This window comes from Narcine bancroftii, chromosome 12 (genome assembly GCF_036971445.1).
Source record: "Narcine bancroftii isolate sNarBan1 chromosome 12, sNarBan1.hap1, whole genome shotgun sequence".
Lineage (NCBI taxonomy): Eukaryota > Metazoa > Chordata > Chondrichthyes > Torpediniformes > Narcinidae > Narcine > Narcine bancroftii.
In genome coordinates, this window is record NC_091480.1 from 95,323,366 (window position 1) to 95,333,269 (window position 9,904).

At 42.8% G+C, this 9,904-nt stretch overlaps 1 long non-coding RNA gene across 2 annotated transcripts in view; it reads left to right on the forward strand.

Annotated features, from left to right (window-relative positions):
* LOC138746565 (uncharacterized) overlaps positions 1–1,751 on the forward strand; it is a 35,346-nt gene extending 33,595 nt beyond the window's left edge. Inside the window, exon 4 of one of the 2 annotated variants that reach the window (XR_011347032.1) lies at positions 1,449–1,751. This is a non-coding gene — a long non-coding RNA (uncharacterized lncRNA). Of the gene's footprint in view, positions 1–1,243; positions 1,337–1,448 lie in introns of those variants that run through there. The other variant, XR_011347033.1, reaches the window with a different exon arrangement.
* Positions 1,752–9,904: the final 8,153 nt, after the last annotated feature.

A 9,904-nucleotide genomic window follows, 5' to 3' on the forward strand; every position in this document is an offset into this window, starting at 1 on the left:
TTTCTCCCATCAGAGAGATGCCCCCTTCCCCTATCACCACATCTTTTTTCTCTTCTATCCTCCCACCTGTTAGCCTGTGCTTTACCCCTTCCTCTCTTTTCCTCCACCTTCCCCCCACCATGTTATTCAGGCACCTGCCTGACAAAAGGCCCAGGCCCGAATCGTTGGTTCCCTTTACTCCTGATGGATGCTGCGTGACCTGATGCTGAGTTTCTCCAGCACGTTTGTTTATTGCATCTTAGAGAACCTGCCCCCAAAAATTGTCAATTACAGGTTCAGCATTCTGCCTGCTTTAATTAGCCTCTTTTTCACTGGAAAACTCCCAGGAATGAACTCGTTCAGGGTTCAGTGGAAAATGACATCAAATCAGGCCGGGGATTGATGGCCTCTACCCCAACTCATATCGCTGATGCCAGCAAGCTGATTAAACCAGTAGAAAAAGAAAAACTTCCATCCATTCCATTCAAAGGTAGACTCTCCAAACCGTGGGGATGAGTTGCGCTCAGTGGAAAAGCAGTCAGTGGCCCGGTGGAAACATCACAAATGACTTCCTCTCCCGGCACACTGCATGGCCAATTAACTGGGATTCCAGTGGGAAAAAAAAGGCTAGTAAGTTGTTTCTGAGAAGATCATATTTAGATCAGTGCCTTTAGAAACTTGAGTAAGGAATAGTAATCTTGAGATAAACATAGTGATAGGTGACAATTGAGATGTTCGTTTCAGAGACAAAAAATGAACAGCTGAGTTTAGGAAGTTGTTAAGAAAGATAATGTGTAAATAGAACAACAGACGGGGAGACTTAAGGTGATAATTATGTGGAATTTGAGCATCCTGACATGTGAGTGAACAATTGAAAGGATGACTGTATGGAGTGGCAGTTTTGTAATATGATAAAAATTAGAAAGGTGTTAAACATGAAATAATAAATTACACCAGAAATGAGATACAATATGACTATCATTTCTGAACTAATGTTATGGAGATGTTAAACTGCACAAAAATGTCCTGAGATTCATTGTACATCTGTTGACTTTGCACTGGGAAAAAAATATGGCAATGGGAAAATTTATTTTATTTTGAGATGAAGGTACTGTAGGCAAAGTCTTTATTGATCAATATCAGAAAAATGGAGCATCCTTCCTGATATTGAAACTGCAACAGTGTCATTGAGGAGGAGATCATAGCCTTAAGCACTGTCCATTGTCAGTACATATTTTAATGCCATTTTAATGTCTTTTCAAAGGTAGCATTGCATTATTCGTTTATTCATCAAATCTGGATACCACTTTCAAGGTCAGCACTTACAAGGAATCTCCAGATTATGTAAATGTTCTGTTCCTCCGATCTTCTTGTCAGTTCATATCTCCAGGTCAGAAATATCCATTTTTTATAGCCACTCATCATTCTGCACACATATTCTAAAATTCTTCCATTTGTTTCATTTCTAGCACGGCACATCATTAAAGTACAAGCCGTGTAGCGGGTTGAATGAGCACACAGTGCAGTGTCGCGAACCGTCACCAGCATGTTTCTGCGGGCCACGGAACAAATCAACAAACAGGCGAATACTCACCTCACAGAGCGGTACTGCGTGCTGGAGAATGGCACGTGGTCCTGCTGAGTATCCTGCCGGAATGCGCAGGACACTCACAAGGATCCCGTGGATCGAAAGCATTCCAATAGCAACGTCCCGCCTTGTCCTGTGGAGTCCGGGACACGCGGGGTGTAAAAGAACATTGTAAAACCTGAATAAAGTCAGTCTTGAGTTGACTAATCTGGCGTGTGTTTTTGTATTACTTTAGTAGCTCTACCATAGTAGCCGCTACAACAGTAATGAATACCACAAAAAAAATTTTATTCTTCTTTCTTTGGCTTGGCTTCGCGGACGAAGATTTATGGAGGGGGTAAAAAGTCCACGTCAGCTGCAGGCTCGTTTGTGGCTGACAAGTCCGATGCGGGACAGGCAGACACGATTGCAGCGGTTGCAGGGGAAAATTGGTTGGTTGGGGTTGGGTGTTGGGTTTTTCCTCCTTTGCCTTTTGTCAGTGAGGTGGGCTCTGCGGTCTTCTTCAAAGGAGGTTGCTGCCCGCCAAACTGTGAGGCGCCAAGATGCACGGTTTGAGGCGTTATCAGCCCACTGGCGGTGGTCAATGTGGCAGGCACCAAGAGATTTCTTTAGGCAGTCCTTGTACCTTTTCTTTGGTGCACCTCTGTCACGGTGGCCAGTGGAGAGCTCGCCATATAACACGATCTTGGGAAGGCGATGGTCCTCCATTCTGGAGACGTGACCCATCCAGCGCAGCTGGATCTTCAGCAGCGTGGACTCGATGCTGTCGAACTCTGCCATCTCGAGTACTTCGACGTTAGGGGTGTAAGCGCTCCAATGGATGTTGAGGATGGAGCGGAGACAACGCTGGTGGAAGCGCTCTAGGAGCCGTAGGTGGTGCCGGTAGAGGACCCATGATTCGGAGCCGAACAGGAGTGTGGGTATGACAACGGCTCTGTATACGCTTATCTTTGTGAGGTTTTTCAGTTGGTTGTTTTTCCAGACTCTTTTGTGTAGTCTTCCAAAGGCGCTATTTGCCTTGGCGAGTCTGTTGTCTATCTCATTGTCGATCCTTGCATCTGATGAAATGGTGCAGCCGAGATAGGTAAACTGGTTGACCGTTTTGAGTTTTGTGTGCCCGATGGAGATGTGGGGGGGCTGGTAGTCATGGTGGGGAGCTGGCTGATGGAGGACCTCAGTTTTCTTCAGGCTGATTACCACAAAAAAAATTTTATTATTATTACAGTAAAACCCCTGTTATCCAGAAATCAAGCAACCGGCAAAAAAAATCAATAAATAAAAATTTTTAATTGTAAAAGTAAATGTTTAAACCTTTGGTGAGGATGGGAGAAAATATTCAGCCAGCGGATTGCTTTTCAGTTGGGCTTTGCTCAGAGCAACTGTTTAAATAAAGTTGTGTTTGAATAAAATAGCATCGCCCAGGATGAAGAGCTGATTGGTGCTGCTCGCCCTTTGGTGGTGACTCTCTTAAAGTGTCTCTTCATGCCTGCTTAATAAAAGCCTTTATCTTTATAAGAATGTTATTAAGCATATTAGCAAGGTTTTAATCTCTAAACTTGGTGGGGGGGGGGGTTAATTCTGATGTTATTGTTCATCTTTTGGGCAGCTCTGTGGCTCAGATGCAGCGACAGTTAAATATTTTTGAATAATGTGACTGAAAAATAAAGTAAAATGTTTTAAGGTTTATATATTCATGCAATTAACGTTTATTTGTGTAAGTACAGTGTAGTATTTTTGTCTTTAAAACTGTTTATTCTTAATGCAGGTGTATTAATTAGGCGTTGCAAGAGTAAGTCCCCATAGGTGCCAGATTCCGGGGGTTTTACTGTACTATTCATTGGAAACATACTTTTAAAAAATATATGGGAGAAGTTGTGTAAAATCAGATTTCCGTCAGGTCATCCATAACCCTGCATCACCCATCTCGAATTGTCCCTTGGAAAGATGGAAGTGAGCTAGTTCAGAAGGCGTTTAAGAGTCAACCACATAGGCGTGTATCGAGATGAAGTGAAAAGCTTTCTTTTGCTTGCTGTTTAAAGCTGGCAGAGTTCACCAAGCTCCAGTGCTATTTGTCCCAAAGAACGGAGAAAAGAAGGAAAAGGAAGTCCCTTCAGGGACAGAGAGTGACTGCGGATCACAGCACGCCTTCCCTGTATCCAGACACCTCTTCCTCGACCCCAAAGTTGTTGGTGCCTGTGGCCTGGCAGAGAGTCTTTGGTTGTCGAGTGTTGATGCAGCCTGGTATCCACCATGTCCTGGTTGCTACGTTACAGTAGAATGATCTTTTAAAAAGTCAAAATTTTGCTCATTTTCAAAACTCCATATTATTAACTGGATTTAAATTCCATAGGTGGTGTGGCGGGACTTGAACTCAAATCTCTGGGTTGTTATGCCAAACTTCTGGATTTCTACTCTGGTATTTTCCCGCATCGGACTTGTCAGCCACAAACGAGCCTGCAGCTGACGTGGACTTTTTACCCCCTCCATAAATCTTCGTCCGCGAAGCCAAGCCAAAGAAGAAGAAGAATCTCCTGCGCAGTACACAGAAGTGCTGGAGAAACTCATGCAGCATCCTCAGAAAGCAATAGTCAGTTGACGTTTTGGGCCTGTGCCCTTCTTCAGGTACGTCAGTTTTCACCTACTTCTTATATGTGACCAACTTCTATTGAGCTTTTGAAATGAAGTCAATGTATTTCTCATTATTTTCTTAGGATATATAAATAGGTAACTTGTTCTAAAGAGTCAGTTCTGGTTCTCAAACCAATCCATGCATACAAATGTATGTGGAAACCAGAAGTGGTATCTGACGGGAGTTGCCAGCCCAGTTACTGGAAGTCGGTTGAAGCAGCTCAAGGAAAATAAAGTCGTTTAAGTGGTAAACCCGTGTAAAGTCATTCTTCTTGAAAGAACAAGCATAACAATCCCATTGCCCCCCTCCCTCTCATTTCCCTACAACCTAGAATGAACGAGTGGGCCACAAGTGGGATGACGTTCTCAGCTGATTAAAATGGGAACAAAATATTTTCAAGACACCAAAGTAAATGTTAAAAGAAATTGACTCTAACTGGGCTTATTGCTTCTTGGGATCCTCTCTCAGAGGATCCAAACTAAGATAAATAACGATAAGATTAAAATATAACAATTGAAAGCTCAGATTTCAAGCCAGGCATCCCAACGAATATTTAATTCAAGATTGCATTTAGATATCTATGTACACCAGGTCCATGGCTGAGACACCATGAATAGCCCTGTCATTACATTGGGCAGCTCTTAACAGCTTTAGAGTGACATGTAATTGAATTTCATTATAGTTTTTACAATGCCATGGATAGGGAGCTGACTTATTTATAATGAATCAAATCTGAGTTGATTTCTTACTCCAGGAAACAAGCAATAGATTTCTGCTTCCACAAAGCGTGTGTACTTTCCCTCCTGAACAATGAGAGGTAAGTGATTTTATTGTAGAGCCTTTCATATTCTCTTTGGGCCATTCAATGATGGGCAAAGACGCTGGTTCCTATGGTTTGAGCCACTAACACTGAAAACACCAATGAGAGTACATTTTGATAATTGTGATTTAATGTTATAAAGTGTTTTTTCAGTATCACCAAAACAAATTTGCACATATAGTCTTGCTAACAATAGCCTTATGCAATAGAAAATGCAATTTTCCCAGCGTGCTTATGAACAGGAAGGATGTCATTAAGTTGAAAAGGGTACAGAGAAGGATGTAAGAGGGACAAGAGAGCCTGACCAGAATCAGAATCTTACTGTCACGAACAAGCCCTGAAATTCGGTGTTTTCCACAGTGTCATATAACAAACATTCATATTACAACAATAATATAAAAAATAACAGTGCATGAAAAGTGAGACCGTGTGTTTGGTTCATTGATTATTCAGGAATCTGGTGGCAGCGGGGAAGAAGCCGTCCTTATGCCACTGAGTGCTTGTCTTTAGGCTCCTGTACCTTTTTCACAATGGTAGCAAAGTGGGTGTGGCCTGGGTGGTGGGGGTCTTTGAGGATAGAGGCTGCTTTTTTAAGACACCGCCTCGTGTAGATGTCCTCGATGGATTGAAGTCTGGTGCCCGGAGAAGGAGATAAAGTTAAAAAAAAACCACACTGAAGAAACTCAGCAGGAAAAAAAATGTATTTTATGTAGCAAAGATAAAGATACATAACCAACGTTTCGGGCTTGAGCCCTTCATCACGGTATCAAGAGAAGTGAAGAGAGCAGCAGTCAATGCTGTGCAGGTACCTGAGATCCTTGTGGGGCTAAACTGGGAGGCCTGGAACCGGACAACAAAGCCACAAGGCGCAAGATTAGCGGAGACTAATAGCAAGGAAGGCAATGTGACTGGGCGAGTTCATGGTCGTAGACCTTGAGGGCAGCATGGATTACAGATGGGAAGCAGTGAACCCCACAGAACTACCTTTGGCGAGCATAGAAGAACTTCTTCAGGGTAGGAAACCCTTGAAGAGATTTCATGGAGTTTTGCAGTGGGTAAGAAGTGTTTTACTTCTGTCTACAAGGAGAGACTGGATAAGCCTGCTGCTTTTTATTCCCTGGAGCGTAAAGGCTGAGGGGTGACATTATAGAGGTTCAGAAAATCATGACGGGCTCAGATGTGGTAAGTAGTCATAGTCCTTTTACTGAGGTTGGGGAGTCCAAATCTAGGATGCACAGGTATAAAGTGAGAGGGGAAAGGGTCCTGAGAGATAATGTTTCCCGCAGTGTTGGGTATTTGTTATGAGAAAATATCTGCAGGGGTGTGTAAATTGTAAAGTGTAGAAGACATTTAGACAGGGACTTAATTTGTTTTAATTTTAAATTTAGACATACAGCACAATAACAGGCCCTTTCGGTCCACAAGCCCGTGCCGCCCAATTACCTCCAAATGACTAACAACTTGGTACATTTTGAAAGGTGGGAGGAAACTGGAGTACCCAGAGGAAACCCACACAGTCATGGGGAGAGCATACAGATTACTTACAGACGGTGTCAAATTCGAACCCTGCCGCTCTAACAGCGTTGTACGAACTGCTGCACTAACTGTGCCACATGGATAGGAAGACTTGCAATCCAGGCGAATGGGAATAGCTCCGATGAACAACCTGGCCGATGAGGATGGAGTTGGGAGAAGAGATTTATCCCCTGCTGTGTAGCTCTATGACTCTATGTTGAGCATTTCCGGCACTTCCCATCGAGAATCTCCCTTGATTCATTTTCAGATGTATAATCGAATGATGGCAATTATGTGCCATGTGATGCCAGGGACATTGCACCAGATTTGTTGTGAGGAGAATTACTGCCTTGGGTCACTCCTGGAAAAATCAAGGCTCCACCAGTGCAGGCCTGATGTGCTCTCTACCCTGAACCGTTTGTAAAACATCTTGAGATAGCCCAAGGTTGTGAAATGTGTCAAGTAATTACAATTAAAAAAATTTAACAACTTAGTCTGCACCTCTTAGAACAGCAGCCTGTTCTCTCCAACCCCTCCTTCTCCCCCCACCCTCTCTGCAACCTAAAGCGTGCTTATGCTTCAAAGTTTTCTGCGCTCATGAAGACCCCTTGACCTGTTTTGGAACTGTGAATCTTTTTTAATTTGAAAACCAAAATTTATTGCAAAAAAATCATGATTAATTAAATTATTATTAAATGATACATACAGCACGGGAACAGGCCAAATTCAGCTCTATGAGTCCATGCCGCCCAATTTACCTACACCACTGTACATTTTCGAAGGGTGGAAGGAAACGCGCACAGACATGGGGAGAACGTACAAACCTAAAGACAGTGCAGGATTCGAACCCAGTCTGGCCCCGATCGCCGGGGCTCTAAAGGTTTTGCGTTATTTACCATTGAACAGCACCTAATGTTCAATCTGGATATTCTCCCAACAGATGGCATTAACATTGATGGCTATTGGGCCCCTCCTTTGTCCTCTCTCTCTAACTCCCCACCCCATTCCCTCTCCATTTGGAGAGCCACCCCCTCTTCATACCACCAGCTTTTTTCTCTTCTGCCCTCCCACCCATAACCACCTATGATCTCTTTTCTCTGGGCCTGAGCTTCTCCCCCTACCATTTCATTCAGACACCTGCCTGGTTTTTGTTCATAACTTGACGAAGGGCTCAGGCCTGAAATGTTGGTTAGATAATTTTGCAACATCAGGAATGCTGCATGGCCTGCTGAGTTTCTGCAGTATTTTTGTGCATTGGACATTCTTGTTTAACTGCTTTTTTACCAGTCATTTTATTCAAAAATGGTCAATCCAACTTTTGGGCATAATTTTTCTGTTACATTTCTACCAATGTTTATTCAAGGGTTAGACCAGTGGTTCTCAACCTTTTTCTTTCCACTCACATCCCACTTTAAGTCATCCATATGCCATCAGTTCTCTGTGATTAGTAAGGGATTGCTTAAGGTGGGATGTGAGTGGGAAGGGAAGGTTGAGAATCACTGCTCGAGACCCAATTGTTAATGAAATATTTTGCTTGAGAAAAATTGTCATCGGCCCATTTCCTTTGGAGTTATGAAACCGTGCCCATAATTAATCATTTAGGTACAATTAAACATTTTCTGTGTTATGTGAGTGGAAAGAAAAAGGTTGAGAACCACTGGGTTAGATTCATACTGAACACCTGGTTATCTGATTTCAAGTGTCAGTCCAACTCAACTAACCAAGGCCCCCTGCTGGCCGCACAGAGAAAGGTTTTGCCCATTTCCTTCCCCCACCCACAGACCCCCATGTCCCAGTAGCAGGTGCTCAGGTGGTGTAGGGTGTCAATATAGTCAAGCACCTGGGGTCGATTTGCTGAGCAGTTAATGAGGCTGCAGGCAGAGCAGAAGGAAATGAAAAAGGATTTAGTGTTGCCAACAAGAACACCTCCATTCATGTTGAGATCACTCTAAGCTATGATAATTGTCCAACCCTTGGATCTCTTTTGGTCTTCTTCCCTAAACTGAGGAACACAGTCGGGTCTTAAATCTTATTATTATAATGTTATTTTCTTTTCAGTTATCATTTATTATCTGTACCCTTCTGCAAGAAACACGGTTGATAAATTTACTACTGTGCGTGAGATTCTGACTATTAAAAAACATTACTGGAAGAAGACACAGACTGCAATTTATAGTCCCTCCTGCACAACATTACACAATGTTTGAGAGGTTTTTTTCTCTCAAAAAATAAGGAGAAAAATTGGAAAACATTGCAGAGAAAATAAAGAAATAACTTATTCAGTGGTTTTCTATGTCACCACCTCGGAGGACCTTTCCTGGACCCATCTGCATGAACTCTCCCTGGATGCTGAGAGCCAAATTTCTCTGACCTCTAGCACCCCAGGGTCCACCAGCATGGTCTCAGGGGTATCTGGACCTCCTGCAAGGCCATAAGTACGTCTTACCTTGACAGGTTCTCACACCTGTGGAATACAGATGGTAAAAGTGGAAATCACTGATCATAATGTTTTTAATTTTTTTAAATTTAATTTTTTAATTTGGAGATGCAGCAGGCCCTTCCGACCCACGAGCCCACGTGAGCGATTAACGAGCCCTGTACGCCTTTGGAACGTTGGTGGAAACCGCAGCACCCGGAGGAAACCCACCCTGACACGGGAAGAAACTCCTTGCAGATTTGAACCCAGGTTTCTGGTGCTATAATAGTGTTGCTCAGCTATCTCTTTGCTTCTAAAATCTTTGCCTCACCATCACAATTGAAAGGAAATAAGGGATGATATCCCAGTACTTGCTGTATGATGTAAATGGAACAACCAGCAAGGTCCAGGCATAAATTTTATATATCCCAATTAATATAATTCCATCTCTGTATCCATCATTCACTCGCCATTCAAAATTTTATGTACGTCAGTCAAATTATTATTATTACAAGATGGAAAACTAAGTTAGAAAGAAAAGACAATCTGTTGAAGAACTCTGCAGGATGAACAGTGTCAATGGGAGAAATAAAACCTCATTGAGACCAATTTATTTTTTGCTCCAGATTCTCCTCCTATCTGAATTCTCTAGTGTCCTCGGAAAGCCAAGTTGCAGGATAGTTAATGTGGATGCAAAATGATTTTCTGATAAGCAACCATGATCTAAATATTTATTCTTTTTTTTCTCTTCGCAGATGATTCCCAACTTTCTGAGTATGTCCAGCTTTTTCTATATTAATTTCACATTTTCAGCATTGACAGTTGCTGCAGGAAAATGGATCAGAAATCAACCCACAGGACCTTAATAGTGGCAGAGAGGATCACTGGAGTCTCCCTCCCCCCCCCCCCCCCCACCCCCATCAACGTGATCCAGCAGGATCATTGTCTGAAGATGGT